At 40.6% G+C, this 21,137-nt stretch overlaps 1 long non-coding RNA gene and 1 pseudogene across 1 annotated transcript; both read left to right on the top strand.

Moving 5' to 3' along the window:
- Nucleotides 1-12,147: 12,147 nt before the first annotated feature.
- Nucleotides 12,148-13,946, top strand: LOC115104790 (type-2 angiotensin II receptor-like; annotated as a pseudogene).
- A 1,382-nt stretch (nt 13,947-15,328) lies between these two features.
- Nucleotides 15,329-20,936, top strand: LOC115105725 (uncharacterized). Its single transcript, XR_010460562.1, has 4 exons — nt 15,329-15,355; nt 15,793-15,856; nt 17,454-17,574; nt 20,847-20,936. It is a non-coding gene; the product is annotated as an uncharacterized LOC115105725 (long non-coding RNA).
- The last annotated feature ends 201 nt before the right edge of the window (nt 20,937-21,137 follow it).

Consider the following 21,137-nt stretch of genomic DNA (forward strand, 5'->3'; position numbering starts at 1 on the left):
ATTTTGGCAAATCATCCATTTACTTTACGGGAAGCCAGCATCCGAACAGTGCACTGTGCACCTGCCAACTTCCCTTTCCAATTCGCAAGAGGCTGAAACCAAAGATCTGTATATAATGAAAAGATGCTCATGGTTCCGCCCTAACATAGGGTTAGGGTTTGGCTGGGGTAGGCCGTCATTGTAAATAAGAATTTGTTCTTAACTGTCTTGCCTAGTTAAATAAAGGTTAAATAATTTTTTTTTTTTAAATAACAATGGGCGTCATTGGGCACCCATAAAAATGTTTTTGGTGTATTCTGGACCATTTTTGGTGACAGTGAGACCTCACGCTTCACCTCCTCCTCTCAGCTGAAACTATTAACAGCGCCCCTCTGTCTTACTATATGTAGCACATGTATCTGATCCTGTCTGGCCAGAAATAGTATGACATGCCATACTCTTTTTGTCCAGACAGCCTCAGATACATGGTCTACCCATACTGAGACAGGGGGGCGCTGTTTCACCCGATCGGATGATTTATCTGAGATGAAAGCATCTTTCATCAAGCATCTTGATCACAGAAAATATCAATATTTAAATGTTATTTGGACGGGCAAGTAGTTAGGGTGGACCAAGCCCCTTAAGGCTCACCCATAACGCTGGCCCTGGCCTCAGGCCTGTTTGATTCAGTTGGATGCGTTAAGTGATGCTATGCTTCTGTTATTTTTCTTTATTTTTGAGTTTGGTACAAAGTGTTGGACGATTTTTTCCATTGGGTCCAAAAGCCACAGTTCGCCAGTGCACAAATAGTCTACCCTTTACTATGAGCGTACAACTTTCAAACAATTCCCCCCACTCTTGCCTACGAGTGAAAATGTATCCGACACTGAGACAAGACCAAGGTCGTGTCTACACTTGACACTTACATGTGACTTCTGCTATCAGAATTCAAAGATCGCATTGAAAAGACAGGTTTGACACAAAAGTCGCTTTGTTCCTGTGTTCAGATCTGGCTGACCACTTCAAGAGGTGGTCAGGGATGCATTGTGTGTGGATTTCTCCTCACTCTGGACTCAATCAGGCTATCGAAAGCGCATACAGTGGGATACAACATCAGCACTCCTTCCACAAGTCTCCAAAAAAACTTGTGTTTTGGGACCGAGAGGCACCTTTTCATTATAACATTGGAGGAAATGCATTCCTAGAGTGTGAGGAATGTGTTTGTTGGCCTCAGCTAATATTTTGAAAAACTGTTTTTTGTTTGGCTAGAGTCAGAGTAGTATATTCGAGTCACACATTTGATGACTTGAGACTCGACTTGATAGAAAATAAAATAGCTTGAGACTTGACTCAGGACACGACTTTGACTTGAGACTGACTGTTTTGTCACTCATTTTGTGGCACAGTCTACGCGGATTACTCTACACGCAGCCTGAGACAATAGCCGTAGCACCACCCTTGCAAAAAAAAAACTCCAACAGATTGGCTAGTGAAATGCACACTTGGCACTCAGATTGGACCAACAAACTGTCAATCAACACAGTTATAGGATTGAGTGCAGCGCAAATGTCACATTGTAGGGAGAGAAGATTGCCATAATAAATAAATATGCAGCTTCAAAATGTGTTTGTTGATCAAGGAAATGAACTGTCTACTTCGCAAGCTCACCAGCAATGGGGCAACAATTACTAGCATATACTACATGACCAAAAGTATGTGGCACCTGCTCATCAAACATCTCATTACAAAATTATGGGCATTAACATGGAGTTGGTCCCCTCCTTTGCTGATATAACAGCCTCCACTCTTCTGGGTAGTCTTTCCACTAAATGTTGGAACATTGCTGCGGGGACTTGCTTCCATTCAGCCACAAGAGCATTAGTGAGGTCTGGCACTGATGTTGGACGATTAGGCCTGGTTCAAAGTCTGTGTTTCAATTAATTCCATAGGTGTTCAATGGGGTTGAGGTCAGGGATCTGTGCAGGCCAGTCAAGTTCTTCCACACCGATTTCGACAAAACATTTCTGTATGGACCTTGCTTTGTGCACGGGGGCACTGTCATTCTGAAACAGAAAAGGGCCATCCCCAAACACTTGCCACGAAGTTGGAAGCACAGAATAGTCTAGAATGTCATTGTATGCTATAGCGTTAAGATTTCCCTTCACTGGAACTAAGGGGCCTATCCCAAACCATGAAAAACAGCCCCCAGACCATTATTCCTTCTCCACCAAACTTTACAGTTGGCACTATGTATTCGGGCAGGTTGCGTTCTCCAGGCATCCACCAAACCCAGATTTGTCCATCGGACTGCCAGATGGTGAATCACTCCAGAGAACGCATTTCCACTGCTCCATAGTCCAATGGCGGCGAGCTTTACACCAATCCAGCCGACGCTTGGCATTGCACATGGTGATCTTAGGCTTGTGTGTGGCTGCTCGGCAATGGAAGCCCATTTCATGAAGCTCCTGAAGGACAGTTATTGTGCTGACATTGCATCCAGAGGCAGTTTGGAACTTGAAATTGGGTGTTACAAATAAGGACAGACACGCTTCAGCACTTGGCGGTCCCGTGCTGTGAGCCTGTGTGGCATACCACTTTGCGGCAGACCCATTTCCACTTCACAATAACAGCACTTACAGTTGACTGGGGAAGCTATAGCAGGGCAGAAATTTGACAAACTGACTTGTTGAAAAAGGTGGCATCCTATGACAGTGCCACGTTGAAAGTCACTGAGCTCTTCAGTACGGGCCATTCTACTGCCAATGTTTGTCTATGGAGATTGCATGGCGGTGTGCTCAATTTTATACTCCTGTAAGCAACTTCAGTGGCTGAAATAGCCAACCCCACTAATTTGAAGGGGTGTCTACATGCTTTCGTATATATAGTGTAGGCCTACTGGTCTTTTGGTATGTAACAATTGCCTGAAATGTATAATTTACTTATGAAGCTTTCATTTGGAATATGTTGTTAAAATGAATTATTGTGGGCCTCCCGCGTGGCACAGTGGTCTAAGGCACTGCATCGCAGTGCTAGCTGTGCCACCAGAGACTCTGGGTTTGAGCCCAGGCTCTTCTGCGAAGGGGCGGCGCACAATTGGCCCAGCATCGCCCGGGTTAGGGCAGGGTTATCCTCGTCACGCACTAGCGACTCCTGTGGCAGGAAGGACGCAGTGCATGCTGACCAGGTTGCCAGGTGTACGGTGTTTCCTCTGACACATTGATGTGGCTGGCTTCCGGGTTTAATGTGTGTTGTGTCAAGAAGCAGCGCGGCCTGGTTGGGTTTTGTTTCGGAGGACACATGGCTCTCGACCTTCGCCTCTCCCGAGTCTGTACAGGAGTTGCAGCGATAAGACAAGACTACCAATTGGGGTAAAATAATAATAATTTTAAAAAATTATTATTAATAATTATTCACTTGCACTCTCCAAACTCCCGCCAGTGGAGAGTGCTTTTTTCTGTGTTTACTGTTGCTTTCACACTTTTAATGTGCAGTGGCGATTTTAGCATGTACAGTGGCAAGAAAAAGTATGTGAACCCTTTGGAATTAACTGGATTTCTGCATAAATTGGTCATACATTTTGATCTGATCTTCATCTGAACTTTATCTATGTCACAACAATAGACAAACACAGTCTGCTTAAACTAATAACACACAAACAATTATGTTTTCATGTCTCAATTGAACACACCGTGTAAACATTCAGAGTGTAGGGTTGAAAAAGTATGTGAACCCCTTGGCAATTGACTTTTCCAAAAGCTAATTGAAGTAAGGGAACGATGAGCGGATAAGAGGCATTCCGTAATTTAATTACTTCTGGTCCCGCACTCTTGCTCATCAAAACTTCAAATTTACATATTATATGTCGACTAAACTGGTCAAACTATGTGCAGAATCGAACTTTATGATGTTTTTAACATGTAAAACAATGATCAGCGCGAACAGACAAACCGGCTTCAATAGGTGTATCTTGGAAAAGAACGTTCCCCAAATCGGCCGTGCGCAATAGAGTGCATGTATTTGGGAGTGACCCCAGCACTTTTGCCCGCCAAAAGACGAGGGCGCGCGCCATTCTCGCAATGAACGAGCCATTTGAAAGCAGGCATCGCGCTGAAGAGATAGAGACTGTTCCCAGATCGGTAGCTGCCTGGGAAGGGTGGGGGCGATGACGTCAAAGTTGACCCAACTTTTCTGTTGCCAACAGAGAGTTTGGGAGAAAGGCTGCCCTGAGAGTTCTGCTTTACATACAGACATAATTTTAAACGGTTTTAGAAACTTTAGAGTGTTTTCTATTCAATAATAATTATTATATGCATATATTAGCAATTTTGGGAAAAAATATTTTCAGTTTACTATGGGCACGCACTTTCTCCAAAGGGGGCAGTATTCAGCCCTAGGCTTAACTGGTTATTAAGACATTAATGAGTTAATGTGTTAAGCACTTTTGAAATGTACAGCGACAGAATGCAGAACACTGACTGCTCTTACAGTATTTTCCTGTACACCAAGTCAGAACTGTAGGATAAACAAACGGGACATATTAGCAGACAATGAAACCTCTTACAATATTAGATGATGACATTTCTCAAAAACAGGTTATAGGCTACCACCGAGTCAGCAGCACCACCGAGTCAGAACAGTAACGTTAGGCAAAATTAAGAGGTGAAAATAGACCAAATGATTAGGGTGAGGCACATGGGCTGCTAACAGCTTACTACAGAACATACAATTAGTTTTACTTTCTTAGCTACAGTATACATATCTCCCTTGCATATTACATAATTTATGCAGCAGCATACAAGACATTTTTGGACTCACTATGGGTTGTGATGTCCTCTCTTAAACATGCGCGGTGGTTTTGTCATCAAAGTCTGGCATTCTCTAGATTTATGGTCGGAACTCTGGGAAAAAAAACACACAGCCACTCCATTGAATAGCAAGCTACTGGTTGCTTTGTACAGCTTGCAGTTAGCCACTGATTCCATCCAAACGACTCATTGTTGAATTTTCAATTTCCAACTTGTTGTGTAATCTGCTATCAGAGCACCGATACGTTTTATCCATCATTTTTCTTTATTATTTCTCTTCATATGAAAAGGATTAAAAAGGTTTTGCCAGTAGATTGTCGACTTGATTCATGATGATGACTGCTAACTAAAACTTTGAAACTAAGATGTTGACATGATCAGTCCAATCAAAGCTACTGTACTGTACAAAAAACGTGATTTGTCATTTTATCTGTGGCCAATGACCTTGAGCCTTCTTGGAAGGGCACTTGTAATATAACTCTATGGCAGGACCCAAAGGGCTGAAATTTTGGATGTCTATCCTTACTAAGGACATAAACTTTGAGATGACGTAGTGTCCCCGTAAGTGACAGATCACTGAGCCAATCACGGCGCAATACTCAATTTTTTTGCTGGCTCGCCCCACCACCACAGAAAGCACTGTGCTAGGTTGAAACACCTGCACTTTGGAGCTGCCTTACTCAAGAAACCCAAAAATATACCATGTGTGTATACAACTTTATTAACTCAATGATGTATATGAATAATTGCTAGCATTTCATCATTCCATCCTTGTATCGTTTATTGCAACACGGAGACATTTCTGTTCCATGGTTTCATGTTTGATTGGTCTAGTATACATCTTTATTTAACCAACCATTTTTTACCCTTCTCTGAGTGGGCGCAATGTTTATAGTGCACATGCACGTTCACAAGATTCATGAGGTAGAAGTTATGTTATTTAATTCAATGTATTGTTTCCTTTGTTCATATTTTCCGGGTTATGTCAGGTTCCGTGTCCTATGTCTCTGTCATTCTGGTTGTGCGTTATAGGAGCATGCGTGCCTCAGTGTGCATAGAAATAGGCTACGTGGCCTGCGCTCCACGCTTTGGAGTCAGAACGTTGACTAAGATACAATTATTGTTCCATGTATGGTGTTGAAATATCATTAATATTCATTAGGTCTGATTTAAGACGAATGTAACAATGGATGTGGAAATTGCCTTTTACAGAGCGGAACCAGTTTATTGGTTGTAATTCCCAGTTGGATAATTGTATGGTCTTGGGGGCCAAGTGCTTATTATGTAGGCCTACCTGTTTGAGCTCCTGTAGGCCTGGGCAACTCGTCCTCGGGGCCTGATTGGTGAGTTAGACAGATTCAATTTGGTTTCTCAAAAGGAGGCTGTATAGTCTTGCCATCTACCGGTTTTCATTCATATAGGGCAGGTTAAGCCTGATACAGAGGCTATTTCTTTTGGGTTATTGCCTGTGTATATTTGGTAAATCCACTTGTATATTCTTTTATGATATGGTGCTTTCATTATTGGATCACCAAGACCTGTAAATAAATCTACACGTCCGATTTTCATTTCATTATGACGGCTAAAAGGACCCTATTTTACAAAAATATCATATAGACAAAATAATGTTGTCTGGTAGCCTCAATAAATAGACAGATTTGTAGTTGACTTGAGACTCGGACCTTGTGACTTGAATAATAGTTACTTGGTCCCACCTCTGGCTAGAGTTATGCTAACTCGACTGCAATCCCTTTAGCATTGCCTGCTAGCTTACTGGCTAGCTACAGAGGTTAGCTGGCTAGTTAGCTACTGCCACCAGTTGTTTTTGTGTTATCCTATTTAGCCTATTCCACTGTTTTGTATAGCGTGGGAGAAGGGAATCCGGACACTGTAGACACATTTAAATGTAGGTGTAGACGCATAACACATTCAGAATTACATGAGAAAAATCACACCTACATGTGTCCACAGTTGTGTCCAGATTCCCGCTATATTCAAATGCCAGTATGCATTCTACAAACGGTGGAATAGGCTAAATATGATAACACAACTGATGGCAGTAGGTAACTAGCCGACTAACCTCTGTAGCTAGCAAGCAACCCTAAAGGGATTGCAAACGAGTTTGCATAACTCTAGCCCCCAAAAAATTTAAATTTGAAATATTAGTACGCTGGGTTCATTTGAGGCCAGCAAACACGTTCCTCACACTGTCAAGCTCTTCTTCCTCCTCCTCCTCTAACAAGGAGGCGTAGTAAGGATCGAAGGACCAAAGCGCAGCGTGATGTGAATACATTCTTTTAATGTAAGACGAAGTACACTAAACAAACAAAACGACCATGACCGCTATCAACACAGTGTGCAACATAGATAATCACCCACGAAATACTCAAGGAATATGGCTGCCTAAATATGGTTCCCAATCAGAGACAACAATAAACAGCTGCCTCTAATTGAGAACCAATCTAGGCAACCATAGACATACAAAACCCCTAGACTGGTTATAACCCCATAAACATACAAAAGCCCTAGACAGGCCAAAACATATAACCACCCATGTCACACCCTGACCTAACCAAAATAATAAAGAAAACAAAGAATACTAAGGTGAGGGCTTGACACACGTTTTTCCTCCAACATTACAATGAAAAGGTGCATCTCGATCCCAAAAGACACGTTTTCTGGAGACTTGTGGGAGGAGTCTTGACCACCACCTGAAGTGGTCAAACAGATCTGAACACAATCAGACCACAAAGCGACTTTTCAATGCAATCTTCGTATTCTGATAGCAGAAGTCTCATCTAAGTGTCAAGAGTAGACGCCCTGTGATCAGAATACTAAAGCTGCATGAACTGTCAAGTTTCGACATGACATCAGCAGCGCCTCTAGACTAGAGCCGACTGCGAGCTGGGGTAGTTCGTTGTTTGAGAGAGTGTTACATATGCTGATAAAAGGCAAATCCAGGGGATGCAGGCGAACATAACGACCAAACCACTGTTCATGATTCCGCTCGTTCGGAAAGAGGCAGGCGCGATTAGAACGGTCAGATAAACAATATAGGCGTTCTGAGGTTTGATAAACACCGTGAGCAATATAAATGTTGACCCGTAATTGATTTTCTTTATTGTGTACAATGTCTTTTTAAAAATTTTATTACCAGTCCGGACCTCAGTGTCATGGAGTTACGGACATGTACAACATTATCTTGTTTAGCAGCACCTTGCCCAATCACCGCTCCCCTTGACAGGTTTCTGGTGTATTGTTACAAATCAAATAATCATAATGCTTAATTTTCAGTAATTCCAGAGCTGTAATTTCTGTCATTTTTATTTAGCTTCTGACACCATAACACTCTCAAGATGGTGTTGCCTTCTTCCCACAAAGACAGCGTGGTGAAGAATGAGAAACAATGCCTCTTCAACCTCAGGAGGCTGAGGAAATTTGGCTTGTCACCAAAACACTCACAAACTTTTACAGATGCACAATCGAGATCATCCTGTCCGGCTGTATCACCGCCTGGTACAGCAACTGCTCCGCCCACAAACGCAAGACTCTCCAGAGGGTAGTGAGGTCTGCACAACGCATCACCGGGGGAAAACGACCTGGCCTCCAGGACACCTACACCACCGGATGTCACAGGAAGGTCTAGAAGCACAAGCATTTCGCTACACTCGCATTAACATCTGCTAACCATGTGTATGTGACCAAAAAAATGTTGATTTGATTTGAGATGCAATCAATATGACTTGAGGCAAATTGCAATCAAGATGGTTTGATATTGTCATCATCCTTTATCATGCAGTTCAATTCTGGATTGGCCTCTTTCAGGGAAATCAAATCAGCAGCAAATGCATTATTGTGTATGTTGCAAATTGAGGAGAACATCTCTGGCTGTTGTTTTATATAATGTGTGGGATTTTCAACTAACATGCTTGTTACCTTAACCACCCACTCTGCACCCCCAGTAAGATTCTCTTGAACTCTTATTGAATAACTTCGGACTGAACCTGTGTTTGAGGTGATATTCCAAACTAAAACCATGTAATGTAATCTCTCAAACTGTCTGCTTGTTTTTAGAGGGGAGTGGGACATAGAGGAGTGATGAATGCCTGGTCTGGCTCACATTGCTGGCACGTGGTCAAGTTCCCAGTTCATCGACATGGATGACTCCCTATGGGCCAGTCAGAACATAAAAACCATAGAACCAAGTCTTCATACAGGCAGTGTTCAGGCACAAACACATCATGGGACTAACTTTCACTGAACAGGAGAGGATTTAAGGTACAACTTTTTTTGAATGTTATAGTGGCTTTGACATTTTTTCTGATGTCACACAAAATGTATCTATTTGGCAATTGAAAAATAGAGTGTGTGTGATAATCTTGGAAAAAAAGTCATTCATATCATAGTGCAAAGGGAATAATTAAAATGTGACATTATTATATAATTACAGAGATACTAGGACAATTGTATTTAATCAGTATTACAAATGATGTCTCTGGGAAAGTTATTAGCCTCTTATTATTAGTGCAGAGTATATGAAAATAACCCTACAGAGAATATTGAACTTTTTTCTTCATTTCAAGAGCTGAACTGTACTCTGTTATGAACTCCTTTCACAAGTTTGACATATTGCCAGACTTTGTTGTCACACAAGTTTTGATCACACTCTTACTTATATAACATATAACATTAATTCATGGTTGTCAACATTTTAAAAACAAATGATACATAAGACAGCAAAAGTATGTAAAGAAGAAAACGATCAACCGTTAGATTTTCTATACCCAATGTGACAAGAGATTTTACATTTGGTGATGAATTGCAGCTATACAATCGCCTCCAATTGTATTACTATAGTTTCAACGTACACCAAGTGTACAAAACATTAGGAACACCTGCTCTTTCCATGACTGACCAGGTTAAAGCTTTGATCCCTTATTGATGTCACTTGTTAAATCCACTTCAATCAGTGTAGATGAAGGGGAGGTGACAGGTTAAAGAAGGATTTTTATTCCTTGAGACAATTCAGACATGGGTGAATGGGCAAGACAAAATAATTAAGTGCCTTTGAACAGGGTATGGTAGTAAGTGCCAGACGCACCGGTTTGAGTGTGTCAAGAACCTCAACGCTGCTGAGTTTTTTACCCTCAACTGTTTCCTGTGTGTATCAAGAATGGTCCACCACCCAGAGGACATCCAGCCAACTTAACACGACTGTGGGAAGCGTTGGTGTCAACATGCGAATTGAGGCTGTTCTGTGGGCAATTGGGTGGGCAACTCAATATTACGAAGGTGTTCTTAATGTTTTGTACACTCAGTGTATTTGGTATGTAATACATATATATATATACATATACACAATGTAATAAATATACACCAAACAAAATTATAAACGCAACATGTAAAGTGTTGACCACATGTTTCATGACCCGAAATTAAAAATCCCAGAAATGTTCTATACGCACAAAAAGCTTAATTCTCTAAAATGTTGTGCACAAATTTGTTTACATCCCTGTTAGTGAGCATTGTCCTTTGGCAAGATAAACCATCCACCTGATTAGGTGTGGCATATCAAGAAGTTGATTAAACGGCATGATCATTACACAGGTGCACCTTGTGCTGGGGACAGTAAAAGGCCACTTTAAAATGTGCAGTTTTGCCACACAATGCTACAGGGCTGGGGGGTATTTCTGTCTGTAATAAAGCCCCTTTGTGGGGGAAAACTCATTCTGATTGGCTGGGCCTGGCTCCCCAGTGGGTGGCCCATGCCCTCCCTGGCCCACCTATGGCTGCACCCCTGCCCAGTCATGTGAAATCCATAGATTAGGGCCTAATTAATTTATTTCAATTGACTATTTCCTTATATGAACTGTAACTCAGTAAAATCTTTGAAATGATTGCATGTTGCATTTTTATATTTTTGTTCATTATAAATATATTACATACCTGTACAATACTTTCAGATTGTTCACAATGCTATGTTATGTAATGCTCATTACTTTGCTATACAGCATGCACTGCTGGTTGTATAGGCCAGCCCCTGTAGGGGAGTTGATCATGCACAGGGACCCTGGAGGGGGGAATATGGCCAACCCCAGAATCCCGAGTTCTCTAAAATAACCAACCACATGTTCTCCTCCGCCCAGACTGGACACGCACGTGCACCATCATATGCAAATACATCCCCCCCCCACACCAAACGCGATCACGACACGCAGGTTGAAATATCAAAACAAACTCTGAACCAATTATATTAATTTGGGGACAGGTCGAAAAGCATTTATGGCAATTTATCTGGCTAGCTTGCAATTGTTAGCTAATTTGTCCTATTTAGCTAGCTTGCTGTTGCTTGCTAATTTGTCCTGGAATATACAGGTAAACGTGCATACCTGAAATGCACAAGGTCCTCTACTCCGACAATTAATCTGCTATCTGAGCAGCTAACTGATCGCTGCAGCTGTACATAGTCTATCAGTAAATAGCCCACCCATTTTTTACCTACCTCATCCCCATACTGTTTTTATTTATTTACTTTTCTGCTCTTTTGCACACCAATATCTCTACCTGTACATGACCATCTGATCATTTATCACTCCAGTGTTAATCTGCAAAATTGTAATTATTCGCCTACCTCTTCATGCCTTTTGCACACAATGTATATAGACTCCCTTTTTTTTCTACTGTGTTATTGACTTGTTAATTGTTTACTCCATGTGTAACTCTGTGTTGTCTGTTCACACTGCTATGCTTTATCTTGGCCAGGTCGCAGTTGCAAATGAGAACTTGTTCTCAACTAGCCTACCTGGTTAAATAAAGGTGAAATAAAACAAAATAAATAAAAATCCACACATAAAACGGTCAACCGAATCGTTTCTAGTCATCTCTCCTCCTTCCAGGCTTTTTCTTCTTTGGACTTATATGGCGACTTATATGGCGATTGGCATCTAACTTTCATAGGTGTATTACCACGACCGACCAACCTCAGTTCATCTTTCAATCACCCACGTGGGTATAACCAATGAGGAGATGGCACGTGGGTATCTGCTTCTATAAACCAATGAGGAGATGGGAGAGGCAGGACTTGCACCGCGTTCAGCGTCACAAATAGAACTGACTTCTATATTAGCGCTTGGCAATGCAGACGCTCACTGGCGTGCACGAGCAGTGTGATGCAATGATTGAATAACATGTATGTGTACATTTATTTTGCAACGCTCACGCACATGACGCAAGTGGTGTGGTCAGCATGTAACATTGAGCAATTTATTACCATGCTTTCCAAAACAACTGTCTCATTGTATTTTACAGTTACGGATTTATTGCAACTCTCTCATTTAAAATGTTGCTGATTTGACTTGATCTTCTTACAGGCCTCAGTCCCCAGGCAACAACACTCTCTAATCTCTCAATGGCCACCAACTCATCAGAAGTGCCAATGAACAATTCTTCTTCCTGTGATTCCATCTCCCTCTCTGCATCAGAACAAGCTCATCCCAACCATCTTCAGTGTCAAATTTGTCTTTGGTTTTGTGGGCAATGTCTTGGTGGTGTTCGTGTTGTGTCAAAAGTCCAACCGTAAAACTCTGGCCAACACCTACATTGGAAACTTGGCTCTCTCAGATCTGTTGTTCCTGATCAGCCTGCCTTTCTGGGCAGTCTACTACTCCGTTGACTACAACTTAGTGTTTGGTGGGCTGATGTGTAAGCTGTGTGGCAGCCTCCTCTCTCTGAACGTCTACGCCAGCATTTACTTCATCACCTGTATGAGTGTGGACCGCTACAGAGCCATTGTCTATCCCCTCCAGTCTCAGTGCAGCAGGAACCTGTGTCGGGCACGAGTGGTCAGCTGTGTGATCTGGACCATTGCTGGCCTCATGACCATCCCTACCAAGGCCTTCAGAGACACCTACCACCTGGACGACCTGGGGGTCACGGCATGTGCCCTCATATATCCACCTACCCAGACAAACTGGTTCCCTGGCCTGGCCCTGACAAAGAACATCCTGGCCTTCTTGGTACCCTTCACAGTCATCGCCAGCTATTACTGCTGCATCGGGAAGCACCTCTTGGGGGCACAGCCCGGCCTGGAAAAGAGCTCCAGCAACAAGGACCGTGTGATGAAGATGGTAGTGGCTGTGGTGCTGGTCTTCTTCGTCTGCTGGTTCCCCTTTCACTTTCTGACCTTCATGGACATCCTGAGCACCCTGGGGGTGATGCACAGCTGTTGGGTGCACCAGGCCATCATCACCCTGATGCCCTTCACCTTCTGCCTGGGCTTCTTCATCAGCGCCATCAACCCTGTACTCTACTGCTTTGTGGGCATCCACTTTTGGGAGCAGCTGTGGCTGCTGTATGAGAAGGCCCCCAGGCTGTGTCAGAAGAGAGACTCCATCAGGACCAGGCTTAGCTCCTTCTCCAGCAACATCAAATATACAGGGCCACTGGAGACTCTGGGACAACACAGTAGGGACCCTAGTGGATCACCTGGCAGGACTATGAGAGGACTCCTGTTAGATGTGTAACAGTTGACCCCAGACATCCAGGATCACCCCCAGGCCTAGTCTCCAGGGGACATTGACCCCCCTCATCTACTCCTAATCAGGGACACCCTGTAGGCTGGACAGAGGGCATCTAAAGTATATGTGCTGGATAAACTGGCCATGTTTTCTGAGATTCATAGGCCAGTGTGATATTAACTGTGTGTGAAATATACAACTATGTGCTTTTGTCCTAGTTAAAATAATGTGATGTATATGTTGTTTTATTGTATATACATAACAAAACTATATATGTCAATCAACACAGAGCCTTCCAAACCGCAAGAAAAGGTACATGCAAACATTTACTGTAAACTGTAGAATTTGTCTATCTTGAACCATAATTAACATTGTATTGTGTCAAATGTATAACCCTTATCTGGATACGCTATGAGTTATGTCTTCCAGACACTCTTCATTTGAATATCATAGGGCTGTGACGATTATATAATTAATTATCATGCAAATGATCATGATTCTTGTCATAAAACATTTTTTGGGACCGTGTTATGTATCATAACGCATCTTTGAAAAAAATATTATAACACAGCTTTGGTGACCCCCATCTCAAAAACGAATGGTTTTGACCACTTTGAACGTTTGGGTATGAAGCTTTTCCTCTTCATGTAAAAATGGAAAATGTATATTATGTAAACTATATCTACTTGAAAATGTATATTATGTAAACTATATCTACTTGAAAATGTATATTATGTAAACTATATCTACTTGAAAATGTATATTATGTAAACTATATCTACTTGAAAATGAAGTTGCATCCCCCTCACCCTCCCCCTCTGAAAATGAATGTATGAAGATGATTATGGAGATTTTTCTTTTTTTCTTTCACAGTTATTGTCCATAAATGTCAGTTAAATGATTATACAGTGATTGTGCCAGCCCTAATAAGAATACAAGGATTCATAATGATATAACTGTCTGGCTGTCTTCTTGGTGTGAAAATGAAACCCCCATTCAATGCTCAAGTTGAACAAACATGGGAAAGCCAGGGACTAGAGTTTGTATCACAGTGTAGCAATTTTAATATGCATTTCATTGTTTTTCCATACAATCAAAACTAACCTCTTTTTTCCCCTGACATTTGTTTTTGCAACCATCATAGAGACAACGAAGATACTGAGTAACAAGCATTGATATAGGCTCTGTTTTACTGCCACTCTGTGGCTGGGTTTGAGAAGCGCAGATGCAACGTAATTGTCTTTGATGATAATTCCATAGTTTTTGCTTCAAATTGTTATTTTAGTTATTAAAACTCATCCAGACCCATCATATTATCAGCTAATATGAACATTATATGAAGATTACAATAAACAGAAAAGTTCAATGCAAATTCAGGTGACATGTAGGTCTAAATACTCATACTTCAATACTGTTTCCTGCAGTGGCATAACCTTAAAGGGATAGTTAACCCAAATTACAAAATGCGATCCATACTTTGGTTTAGTTTCCCTGGCAGTATCTGTCAAGGGACAGATATTAGCATTTTTCGTGAACCATGTCCAAATCATCTGAAAGTATCTAAAATTGATTGTAAAGCTCAAAGTCACTCACAGTGGATGATTTGAACATGATGTGTAAAAAATTATAATATCGGTCCCGTGACTTGATTGGGATTGGTGCCACAATGCTATCAATTGCCAGGGAAACTAAACCAAAGCATGGACTGCTGTCATACTTTGTCCATTGACTGCTTACAGAGCAAGGAACCCAATATGTACTTTGGGTGAAGTATCCCTTTTAATATGACAACAGGCTGTGTGATCTTTTCTTTCCTCTCAGGAAATGATATGATTTCCTGTAGGTGGTACCATACCATAAATACTACCATACTGAATGTGTGTCAGTGCTATTCAAAGAAATGTCAAGCTTCAGTATCATAGAGAATGTTTCTGTTTACCACGGGGCTATCAGCAAGGCCACTACTGAGATGATCCTGGGTGCAGTGGGGAGAGATGGGAGTTATCTACTCCGAGACAGTGAGAGTTTGCCCAACACCTACTGCCTATGTGTTCTGTGAGTACCTCAACAGTATTGTTAATCCATTGTATGTTTTTGACCACCTAACATCATGTGACCATACATATTTTAAACATGTAGGTTTAGTTATTGCCATTTTGATTGACTTATGCTATGAATTCACATTTGCATCAATGCTGTTCTGATGGAAATGTACTTAGAATAATAATTTCTCAGCAAGGCGGTGGATAACAATGTTACAGAATGAATCATCAGATAGATGATATGACATGCATATTTGTATGACACACACCTGTGTTTCCATCTTTCTGAATCATGCTCATACAGACTGGATGTTCCATTTCATTTAACTCCAATTTACACAAACTATAGAATACCATAAATACTGGACTGTAATTTACAGTACGATTAAACAAAAAATAACTCTGCATTGAAATGCTGTAATCATATTTTTCTGCTATTTTCACAAAAAGATGCAAAGATGTTGTCTACACCTACAGAATGTTCCAAATCAATGAGGGGTCCTGGACAGTTGAGGTGAGTAAAGAGAAGAAACAGTAATGTTATCAATATCCATTGGTTAATAGTAGATTACTGCATGGACACACATGAATTGCTACAATATACTGCACATTCAAGCACATTTTCTTACATTCTAATTATAGAAAGCATATCCCATAAGAGGTATGGCCTCAAAACACTAGATACAAAATTATAAAATGGTATTGTATTATTGATATTTAGTAGACCAACCAACCAGGAAAAAGTGCTTGCTTTTAATTTATTTTCTACTTGTTACAGGCTCTCATACATGCTAGATCAAACAAAGATGGAAGTTAGGCCAGATGCTTATGGCCATGCCTACACCTTTAAAACGACTTGTTTTAAAAAATACAGTACCAGTCAAAAGTTTGGACACACCAACTCATTCAAGGGTTTTCCTTTATTTGTACTATTTTCTACATTGTAGAATAATAGTGAAGAAATAACACATATGGAATCATGTAGTAAAGAAAGAAGTGTGCCAAAGAATGCCAAGTGTGCAAAGCTGTCATCAAGGCAAAGGGAGGCAACTTTGAAGAATCTTAAATATGAAATATATTTAGATTTGTTTTAAAATGTTTTGGTTACTACATGATTCCATATGTGTTATTTCATAGTTTTGATGTCTTCACTATTATTCTACAATGTAGAAAACAGTAAAAATAAAGAAAAACCATTGAATGAGTACTGTAGGTGTGTCCAAACTTTTGACTGGTACTGTATGAGCAAAATATATTAAATTTTATGTAGAATGGAAAGCCAGACAAAATTAAACAGGCCTATTTATATAATGAATATGAATTCAGAGGGCAGACATTATTACATATTAAAGCATTAGACCTCTCTCTAAAGGCTTCAGTCATACAAAAGCTATACTTAAAACCAAACTGGTGATCTAGCAGATTAGTAAGAATGGCTCACCCCGTGTTCAAGAATGGCCTTTTACCCTTCGAGTGGCACAGTGGTCTAAGACACTGCATGTCAGTGCAAGAGGCGTCACTGCAGTACCTGGTTCGAACAATTGGCCCAGCGTTGCCCGGGTTTGGCCGTCATTGTAAATAAGAATTTGTTCTTAACTGACTTGCCTAGTTAAATAAAGGTTAAATGTATATACATTTTTTTTAAATCAGATTAGTCTCTCACTTTCGGTTATTTGAAAATGAAATAATCTCCAAAATATCACTATTTTTAAAACAAGCCATAGAAAGTTGTTTGCAATTTCAGTTTAATCCACCAGAAAAGACAGAAGAAATATTACAACAAATATTATGGTAAAACTCAAATATACTAATTGATTTAAAAAACTGTACAGATGAAAAATGTTCAGGCCTTCTGTACATATTTTACCGTAGAAAGTATTGTTGAAAAAAAGTCTAGGTTGGAACTATTGCTATTACAATAAAATATATACATTTTATTTTGAACTGGAATAAACTGATTAATCACATCACACAGATGAAGACCAGAAAACACACACACACACAGTCCTAATGAGAGGTGTGTGTGGCTGGTTTAAAGTTATCAACAAGTATGTCTATTCTGGGCTCAGTTTTTGACAGTGCAACCCTGTTTCTGTACTTGTTTTTTTAAGTACGCTAGATTTGAGAACTCTGACTCGCATATGATTGTGGTGCCAAACTGGAACAGAACATCTGTTGCTTTCTCAGTCATGCAGGAGACAGCTTCCTGCTGTTGATGAGCAACCCAAAATTGTGAGTGTTTGCCTCAAAAAGCGTCTTGCTTCAATCAGTTTATTCCAGAATAAAAAGTATTACTTGTAATTTAACAGCAAGAGTTCCAACCTAAACTTGTTTTTAACAGTAATTTCTACAGTAAGATGTACAGTAGGCCTGAATGTTATATCTTCATCTGTACTGTTACTTACGAGTTGCACTATCAGTACAGTAGCTAACTTGCTTTGCCTAACGTTAGCTAGCTATTAGCTGTGTACAAGAGGAATGTTTGAAAGAGAAAAATCACATATAGTACTATGAGCGATAGTACTCCCTTATTTCTGACAACAATGCCTTGCTAGCTGACTTACTTTTCTACTGTCGAAGCACTGTTTCCTGAATCATTGTGCCCTGTTCTGAAATAACTCCCTGGGTTTACCGTCATGCTGTGGATGTTTGGTCAGGATGTTTCGTTTTCATTTGTTAGTTTTGAGAGACTCATTCCAAAGCACTTCCCTGCACCAAACCCATTCTGGGCACTCGTTATTTTTCAAAGTTTGTATGAAACCAAGAGAGATAAAATCAAATATCGCTGTATGAGTTCAGTCAGAACTGGTGGCTAGCTTGAGTTCATTTGATAACAGTGGTGAGTGATGGCAGGTGAGTGAGTGGCTGACGGCGCATCATCTGCTGCTGAACGACAGCGCTTCAGCGTGTGGGTTGCCGAGTGATCTACAATAAAACTGCAGAAAAAATATGAGGTAAAACGCGAAGCACACGGGCATCTCCCTCCCACTTGCGCAGCTGCCAAACTGAGCTCAGACACTGCTGCTAAGCAGGCCCACTTTGCCATACCGATTACAAAATAGGAGGGTCATTGTCCAATTAGAAGACCCATTTGCGACCAAGCTTTAACTTCCTGACTGATGTCTTGAGATGTTGCTTCAATATATCCACATCATTTTCCTTCTTCATGCTGCCATCTATTTTGTGAAGTGCACCAGTCCCTCCTGCAGCAAAGCACATCCACAACATGATGCTGCCACCCCCCTGCTTCACAGTTGGGATGGTGTTCTTTGGCTTGCAAGCCTAAGCCTCCCCATTTTCCTCCAAACATAACAATAGTCATTATGGCCAAACAGTTCTATTTTTGTTTCATCAGACCAGAGGACATTTCTCCAAAAAGTATGATCTTTGTCCCATGTGCAGTTGCAAACCATAGTCTGACTTTTTTTATGGTGATTTTGGAGCAGTGGCTTCTTCCTTGCTGAGCGGCTTTTCAGGTTATGTCGATATAGGACTTGTTTTACTGTGGATATAGATACTTTTGGACCTGTTTCCTCCAGCATCTTCACAAGGTCCTTTGCTGTTGTTCTGGGATTGATTTGCACTTTTTACACCAAAGTACTTTCATCTCTAGGAGACAGAACACATCTCTTTCCTGAGCGGTATGATGGTTGCATTGTCCCATGGTGTTTATACTTGCGTACTATTGTTTGTACAGATGAACGTGGTACCTTCAGGTGTTTGGAAATTGCTCCCAAGGATGAACCAGACTTGTGGAGGTCTACCATTTTTTTTTTTACGAGGCCTTGGCTAATTTATTTTAATTTTCCCATGATGTCAAGCAAAGAGGCACTGAGTTAGAAGGTAGGCCTTGAAATACATTTACAGGTACACATCCAATTGACTCAAATGATGTCAATTAGCCTATCAGAAGTTTCTAGCCAGGACATAATTTTCTGGAATTTTACAAGCTGTTTAAAGGCACAGTCAACTTAGTGTATGTAAACGTCTGACCTACTGGAATTGTGATACAGTGAATTATAAGTGAAATAATCTGTCTGTAAACATTTGTTGGAAAAATAACTTGTGTCATGCACAAAGTAGATGTCCTAACCGACTTGCCAAAACTAGAGTTTGTTAACAAGACATTTGTGGAGTAGTTGAAAAATTAGTTTTAATGACTCCAACCTAAGTGTATGTAAACTTCTGACTTCAACTGTATATGACAGGTATGTGCTTTTTGAAATCATGTTCAATCTACTGAATTTACCACAGGTGGACTTGAAGTTGTAGAAACATCTCAAGGATGATCAATGGATACAGGATGCACCAGAGCTCAATTTCGAGTCTCATAGCAAAGGGTTCTTATGAATTCTTATGTAAATAAAATACTCCTGTTTAAAAAAAAATACATTTGCAAACATTTTTAAAAACCTGTTTTTGAGTATAGGGTATTGTGTGTAGATTGAGAATTTGTTTTATTTAGTCAATTTTAGAATAAGCCAATAACGTAACAAAATGCGGAAAAGTCAGAATACTTTCCAAATGCGATGTAGGTTCAGAACATTTGTGAAACTTTACAGCACAGTTGAAAATATATGACAAATAGAAATATAAACTGAATGGTCTTCGGAGATAGATGGGAGGGGTTGAGAGTAGTTGAAGGATGGGACTAAAAACAAACAAAAGATACACGCTGAGAAAACTACGGGAGACCCCACTGAACCAGGAGAGCTTTACCTTGTAAGAATCTTGACTTTCGGGGCCAGAGATATTGAAACTGAAATGTAATTTTTAAGCAGCCAAATAGGATAGATTCTGACCAAATTTACTGAACATAAATTTATTACTAATTCCATGATGTAAAAATGTATATAATACGTAGCACGTTATCCGGCCTTACTATATCTATCACCCCATTGCATACCACCCTGCATCCCACTGCTGGCTTGCTTCTGAAGCTAAGCAGGGTTGCTCTTGTTCAGTCCCTGGATGGGAGACCAGATGCTGCTGGAAGTGGTGTTGGAGGGCCAGTAGGAGACACTCTTTCCTCAGGTCAATTAAAAAAAAAATCTTGATACCCAAGGGCAGTGATTGGGGACACTGCCCTAAGTAGGGTCCTGTCTTTCTGGTTGGGATGTTAACCGGGTGTCCTGGCTCTCTGAGGTCATTGTATTGTAAGAGTAGGTGTGTTAACCCTGGTGTCCTGGCTAAATTGCCAATCTGGCCCTCATACCATCATGGTCACCTAATAATCCCCAACTTACAATTGGTGCTTTCATCCCCCTCCTCTCCCCTGTAACTATTCCCCAGGTTGTTGCTGTAAATGAGAACAGTGAACTTACCTGGAAAAATAAATTGTTGTTTGATCTAGCATGGATGACAGCATGTAGCAGCAAACAAAAAACGCAAGCACCTTTTTCCAGGTTGGCTGGTCTACTAAATTACCTTATAGTTATTTTGGAAATAGGAAACTCTATCCTGACTTGACCTGAATGAACAGATAAGGCGTTTCTGTGTTTCAGACAAACCCTGGAGTAGACACACGATTATTCAGGAAGATAAGGAATCTGATAGCTGCCTTTGGTAAACCAAACCAGGGCCTGGAGATGCCCCTCCTCTATCCAGTTGAAAACCAACACACTGACCTGCAGTAGCCATGAGATGATGGCTCCTCTTCAAAGATACAAACTTTGACAACAATATATTTGAAGAACTGTGAAATGATTCAAATGAAATTATTTATGTGTATTTCTTTTTGTTTTTGTATATTGTTTAAATCACATTGTTTGATTAACTATTTTTTTATGTCCAGT

This window comes from Oncorhynchus nerka, linkage group LG22 (assembly GCF_034236695.1).
Source record: "Oncorhynchus nerka isolate Pitt River linkage group LG22, Oner_Uvic_2.0, whole genome shotgun sequence".
NCBI lineage: Eukaryota > Metazoa > Chordata > Actinopteri > Salmoniformes > Salmonidae > Oncorhynchus > Oncorhynchus nerka.